This window comes from Gossypium hirsutum, chromosome D05, assembly GCF_007990345.1.
Source record: "Gossypium hirsutum isolate 1008001.06 chromosome D05, Gossypium_hirsutum_v2.1, whole genome shotgun sequence".
Lineage (NCBI taxonomy): Eukaryota > Viridiplantae > Streptophyta > Magnoliopsida > Malvales > Malvaceae > Gossypium > Gossypium hirsutum.
This window is the reverse complement of record NC_053441.1, coordinates 15,332,011-15,339,396: the sequence shown is the minus strand read 5'-3', so window position 1 is coordinate 15,339,396 and position 7,386 is coordinate 15,332,011. Positions and strand designations below refer to the sequence as shown.

The following is a 7,386-nucleotide window of genomic DNA, read 5'->3' as shown; positions in this document are numbered from 1 at the left end:
GTGTTAAGGGTAAGTTAAATTTTTATTAAAGTAAGGCATAGCTAAAGAAACTTATATGTGTGTAAATGTAACAGCTCGATTTTGACGCTAATCGGACAAAGTGGTTTCGGGACCACAAATCCGAGTCAGAAAAATATTTTAAAATTATTTTTAGTATTTACAGTATGTGAATTTTAGTGTGTGAAAATTTCGTATGAAAATTTGATCGTTTGAGTGCTCAATTTGATAAAAAGGGCTTAATCGTGTAAAATGAAAACTTAGGGATCTAATTTAAAGCATCTATTTGTTGATGTCTTATTAATTAGGAGGCTTAAAAGTGCAATAAACCCACTATATAGATATTGGATGGTTATGGACAAGACTAACCTTAATGTTTAAATATATATTATTTAGTAAATAAGGTTAGTAAAGTAAATGGCTTATTGTTATATTATATGTAATTAAAAATACATGAAATTTAAACTAGTTATCATTTCTTCCATGGCCGAATATTAACAAAAGAAAAGAAAGAAAAACCAAGCTAGGTTCGGCACAAAACAAACTTTCGGTTTTTGATAATTTTTACGTTTTTGAGATCATTGATTTGTGTACTACAAGACCCCTGCTTTAATTTTTGAATTTGATGTTGATTTTGTGATATGCCATTGATGAATGCTTGAGCTTTGTAATAGTTGATGATGAAATATGGAAGATATGTGGAAGATTAACATGTTTTGTCTTTGAATTTTTGGTGAAATTGAGTAATTAGGGCTAAATTGTGAAATTAAATTTTTGAGGGACTAAAATGTGAAATAAATGAAATGTGTGGACTTGTATGAACATTAGGGATATTCGGCCCTTGTATAATGTGGGGAAATTTTGTGTATTTTGTGTTTTATACAATAGGGATTCAAAAAGTATAAATGTCAGAGGAAAAATAGTAATTTGCCCATTTATGTGCTTTTGGACTAAATTGAATGTAATTATATTTAAACTAGCTCATTTTGAATATGTTTAGATCAAGAACCAAAAAAATCGGAGTTGGATTGGGGAAAAGCTAAAGTTGTTGATTAATAGTCCGGTTTCGACTTTTCACTGTCCGAGGTAAGTCTATTAGCTATTAAATGTTATTAAATTAATATATATACATGTATATGTATTGTGTTTTTGCATAACTATAAGTTAAAGTATATCTATTTAATATATTTAAAGTATGAATGATTTATATATATATATTTCTAATGTTCGAACATATAAGTTTATACTTATATAAACTTTTGCAAACAGTTAAAGTATGAAAGGTATATAAGCATATGTATCTATAAATGTTCTTGATCATGATTGAAGTATGAGAGTTTTATATTTATATACAAGATTCAAGTTCACGTATGTATATTCATGTATAAATTTTTTATTTAATTAAAAGTTTAGATAACATAAATATATACGAAAGGGTCGAATGAATTTATAAGTATATACATGGTAAACTTTTGGATTTGATTTATAATAAGTATGTTTTAAAAATATATAATAAATTCGATTAAGCATGTAAATATACATGCGTATGTTTTTTTGTATTGAATTTAGATATGTTATTATTTAAATATGTGAGGTTTGATTATGCATTATACATGTATAAATGATTGTTATGAAATTAAGTATGAATTTACATAAGTACATGATAAATTCGAATATGTATATATATACGTACAGGTATAATTTCTTGTATTGAAATTAGGTATAGAATTATATATTGATATATATGGTTGAATGTATATGTATATATATGTTTAAGATTTGCATTGAATCAAAAGTATGAAATTGTTAGCTTAGATTATTTTAATATGTTCGAATGTGAAATGTATATTATTTAAGTATAATAGAAGTTAAATATTATGAAGGTGGTAGTTGAATCTATGGTATAAAGATATATATATATATATATAAGGGTGCGTTTGGTTCGCTGTATTGGATTAGAGGTGTATTGGATTAGAGGTGTATTGGATTAGAGGTGTAATAACTAATCCACTGTTTGGTTGAATGTAATGGAATAGAGGCGTAATAGTAATCTTGTGTTTGGTTGAATGGAATAGAGGTGTAATAGCATAATGGAAAAAACTAAAATGACTAGAATACCCTTAGCATAAATTTGTTTTGGTAAATGATTATTGTTATTGTTATTTAAATTTTAATAATATTATTATCAATAATAAATAATTTAATCATATTTAAACATAATTATTATTAAATATATTTTAATTAAAATATATAATTTAATAAAATTCTTAATAATCAATATTCTTATATGAATTTACTCAAATCATAATATATGATACTATAAAATATAAATTAACATAATTATTATTAAATATATTATAATTAAAATATATAATTTAATAAAATTCTTAATAATTAATATTCTTATATGAATTTACTCAAATCATAATATATGATACTATAAAAGATAATTTGAAATAATTAATATTAAATATATTTTAATTAAAATATATGATTTAATAAAATTTAAAATAATTATAACTAATAAATTATCTTATATGAATTTGTATAATTTAAAATAATTATTATTACATATAATTTAATAATAATATATAATTTCATAAAATTCTTGATAATAAATTTTCTTATATGAATTTATACAATTTAAAATAATTAATATTAAATATAATTTAATAATGATATATAATTTCATAAAATTCTTAATAATAAAATGTTCTTATATGAATTTACTAAAATCAAAATATAACTTGAGAATTATAATCTGCATAAACACTCAATCCGAGTTCCAAACATACGTGCCAAGGAAGACGATTATTAAACGTGTCATTGTATTATTTTGGCTTGTTTCATGTTTAAGTTGATAAGAGAATTCTTGCACCGCCAAGATTTACATAAATTAAGTAAAATTTAGTTTCAACTGTATCGGTTCAAAACAAGTAAGATTTGCCAGTCCATGTTTTGCTGGCTTTTAAGTTTAAAACAGATGGCATATAGCTGACAATTTTCATCGAGGAAAACAAGTAGTCTGTTCTACCCAAAATATCTCAAGAGTTTTAAACAAAAGGTAGTTAGTTAGATGTAAACACGCCTTTTCTGAAACCTACAAATGTCAATAGCTAGTTCTTAATTACAAGCAGATCATCCTCCTTGCATATGGGCACCTAGTTCACCAAACTGATCATCAGCTTCCACAGTATCCTCAGACAGGCGAACTGCATCCAGCTTCTGTTTCAAGAAGGTGATGGGGATAAAAACTGATTTCCAGAAGTCCTGAAACAAATTAAAATGTAGATTAATCTTGCAGTTTTATAGTTCAGAAGAGTTAAAGCTTGAAGTTTATAAGCTAAGAATGACATGACTAGTGTAAATTTATACTTACCTCAAGTCCAGTCCTGGTTTTCCTACAAGACTATCCGGTATTCGCCCAGTCAGATTATTGTTTTGTAAGAATCTAGAAGACAAAAAAAAAAGATTAAGTAAAACAACCTAGATGGAAAGGAATGCTTGTAGGAAACAATATGTGTGTGTAGACATAGATGGCATTTGTCATGATATCTACAAAATTGTATACCTATAGTAAAGCTTTCATATGTTATTACAATGATAGGTGGATGTAATTAGAAAGCTACTGGAGAACAGAGACATGTTTCAGCTTTTTATTTTGCATGGTTATGTTGCAAATTGAACTCAAATCAGCAAACATCAAATAAGTTTTACGGTTTGCCACAACTAAGAACAAAACCCTTAACTACCTATGTTAAGCAAGGAAGTGAAGGACCACAAACCATATGAAACGATAGCTCTTCCTGCCAATATATAGGACACACTAATTGCCAGTCCTACAGAACTCATGTTTTAGCTAAAAGGAGTTAGGTAAACTAAGAAGGGTGAATTGGTTAATTAGAAGTTTCGAGCTATTTTAAACCAAATGAGTTTCTCCATAAAACTAAAGGGATAGGCAATTCTAAATGAAATTAAAGATCAAACTCAAGATTTACCAACATTTAGTCCTTTTCCAAAGACACCTATGATCTCCACCTTGGCTCTGTCACCAAGAAGTTCAGTCCACTAGTTTTTCAATATTACTTCCTTTTCAAGGTTAAGATATAACCTTCAGAAATTCAACTCAAATACTTGGTTTTACCCAAATCTTAAAAGTGCGCTCTAGAGGTTCAGTCCCCTTATATTTACAAACTCAAGATGATATGCATAGATTTTTTACCTCACAGAGGTTGGTTTGTGTAAATATTTGGTACAAAGAGATAATATAATACATTACGGTAAAGTAAAAGAGATGAAGAATTTAAAGCTTTAAGACTGGTTGAAGAATTGAATCTATGACTCCTGCAATTGAAATCTCTTCAAGTGAACAGGGTTGGGAAGGCCCTGTTTATGTTGAAGACTCAACTGTTGGTTTTGCTCCAAATTCAACCCTTGGATTGCTGTCAAGTGATGAAGGAACAATCCCTTCCTTTAAGGTATCAAGTTTTTTTGCTTTCCAGCCAAAAGGTGATTCTATTTGTATAAAGATCGATCCTTCTTAACAGAATATCAATCTTTTTGCTTCTCAAGCAAAAAGAAATATTCTGTTAAATTGATCCCTTATGCTTGTCAAGCCAATTTTAAAATTCAAAATATCTGAGAATCCATCGATTCAATCTCGTTGGGCTTGACAACCAAAGGGACCATTCTGCGTGAAAAAGGATTATCATTTCCACCACAGATTCAATCCTTTTCCTCAAATATAAAATTCTAAACAATTTATCTTTGAAAAATATTGACTTTTAACTTAGAAAACATTTGAAAAAAGATTAGTTCTTTGAGAACTTTGTGTTTGAGAAATGAATCAAGTTCAATATATTAAAATATTTTCAGGTGTTCTTCAAAGCAAATAGCACAAATCATATACCTTAAAATAACACTTACAAACTTTTCAATATACTCAATCAAGCTATTTAGCTGAATGTTTTGTCATTTCAAAATAAGGGTCAATCCAAGGGTAACATTATGCAATTTATGCCTCCATTAACAAGGATATTTTTCAGGTCATGTTATTCTCCATTAATATAGGAAAGAAACCATGGTGCAAAAGACCAGGTACATGGGTCCAACAATAATAAGCTCAAGGGTCAGAATCAAGAAAGGATGACAAGACACAATGTTTTAAGTCTAGCACATTCATCTCCCACCATTTTATGATGCAATCTAAAAGAATTACTTGGGGCAATATAGTACGAATCTGATTGACAGATCAAGTGTCAAACATAAAATAACAAAATATCTTTGATCCAAATTTTTCATGCAACTCGAATCTAACAAATTAGCCAATATCCTCAAGAGGAATTTTAATTGTTTTAATACTGATTTACCCTAAATATAAACAGAGTTGAATCAGTTTAGTATCTAACCTGATTAAAGATTATAATGCATTAGTCATACTAAAGTGGTTGTTATTATTTAAAACTTTATCAGAAACAAATTCATTAAAACAAACTGTATTGTGTAAGAATGATTTACAGTTCACGCAAGCTTCTCACTTCTCCAAGTGATGAGGGAATATCTCCATTGAACTGATTATCTTCCAAATGCCTTTAACAAAAAAAGGTAGCATATTAATGTAGTCAGACAATTCTAAATGAACCCTTGTACCAACTACTTAGGTAGCCAATTAAGTAAAAGAGAAAAAACATGATAAAATAACTTACAACACTTCTAGTAGCCTTAAAGAACTGAGATTAGGTATTGTTCCTGATAAACTGTTATTACCGAGCCAACTGTTGAGGGAAAGGGAAATTCAATTAGAATGTTATTACCTCTGAAATTCATCACTTGAAATATAGTTTTAATATCATACATGCCAGTCAGTGCAGTTAAATTAGCAATGCTTGAAGACAATGATCCTGAAAGACCCATACTAGTCAAGTTCCTGAAAACAAACAAAAAACAAGTTGTCTGAGCAAGAGTAGACGACGCATAGACAACAAAAATAAAAAGCATCTTAACTACTCACAAAGTAACCACACGAATTCGTTCACCCTCAGAACATGTAATTCCAGTCCATGTGTAATAAAGGGGCAGGCAAGGATCACCATTCCAATCAAGTGGAGGGTTCCGCAAACTGCTTTTCATTGCGTTTAAAGTTATAACTGCAACAAGAAATTGGGATCCTTTTCAAACAAACAGTATGAGAAGTGAAGAATCCAAACAGTAGTAGCCACTTGTTAACCCAAAAGTTCATTCTTGACATAAAGAGTGCAGTATAACCAGTAACAGACAATCACCACTAAATCAGTTCGAGCATTTACCAAGGAAAAAATTTTCAATTTGATTTCACACAACAGAAGTTGAAATCAGTAGCAACCATACCATCCCTTGTATGAGTTCTTCCTCCTAGGCGAAGAATATCAAAAATCTCCCCGGCATTGATTAAAGGACTAGCATTCGAATTGGCAGCGGAACTCAAAGTAATCTTTGTTTGACCTTCAAGTGGCCATCTGGTTGCAAAGACCGCAGCTCCTGCTGAAGTCACTTCCAAATTGCTAATATACCTTACTTCATTTATGTGTATGCGAAGCACTCTTGAGCTTGAAAGCATTGAATCACGATTATCCGCAAAATACAAAGCAATGTAGTAAGTTGAGTTCGGAAGTGACAAAGGCGGCCATCTCAACTCCAGGGGTTCCAACTGATCTGTTGAAAGTGCGCTTTCAAATATTTTTGAAGGGGTATATTCCAGAACCCAGAAACAGATGGAGTGTTATTGCTTGCTATAACAGAAACATTTTCTGCATATGGCTCCCAATATCGATCAAAGAGATCATCAGGGTAACTGGTCAGAGCACAAAACATTTATATTCAGCAATATCAAAGAAAGCGTGCTAAGAAAATGAAACTCCAACTTCAGACTTAACAAGTTTTCAAAGTGACAACAACGATATTGACAGATATTTATTTAATTTTTCAAGAGTGTCGACTGGTTGAGAAGGCCAATCGAAAGAGTGACAGATAAGTTGTAAAGAAAAAGAAAAGAAGGGAGAAGGTAGAAGGAAATCAGTCGAAACTTGAGCAAATGGGCAGAAGGTAGAAGGAAGGAAGACAATAGGAAAGGCAATCGGGAGGGTAAAACAGAGAGCAAATTGACAGAAAGCAAATCGGCCAAAAAAGAAAAGAAATGAAATGGGGGGAGCAAGCTTGAAGGAACGGAAGAGGAACACAGGGGATCGGGGAGGGTAAAACAGGGAGGGTTTGCTGAAGTCGTTCCTAATCTGGGCAAAATGGGGGAATAGAAATCGGTGATTTTCACCGATTAGGAAAGTAACCGATTACACCCGTATTACCAATATTTTAAACCAAACACGGGATAGAGAGGGATTAGGTGGGGTCCACCGA

General features: G+C 30.4%; 1 pseudogene; it reads right to left on the bottom strand.

Moving 5' to 3' along the window:
- Nucleotides 1-3,004: 3,004 nt before the first annotated feature.
- Nucleotides 3,005-7,079, bottom strand: LOC107905934 (putative leucine-rich repeat receptor-like serine/threonine-protein kinase At2g14440; annotated as a pseudogene).
- Nucleotides 7,080-7,386: the final 307 nt, after the last annotated feature.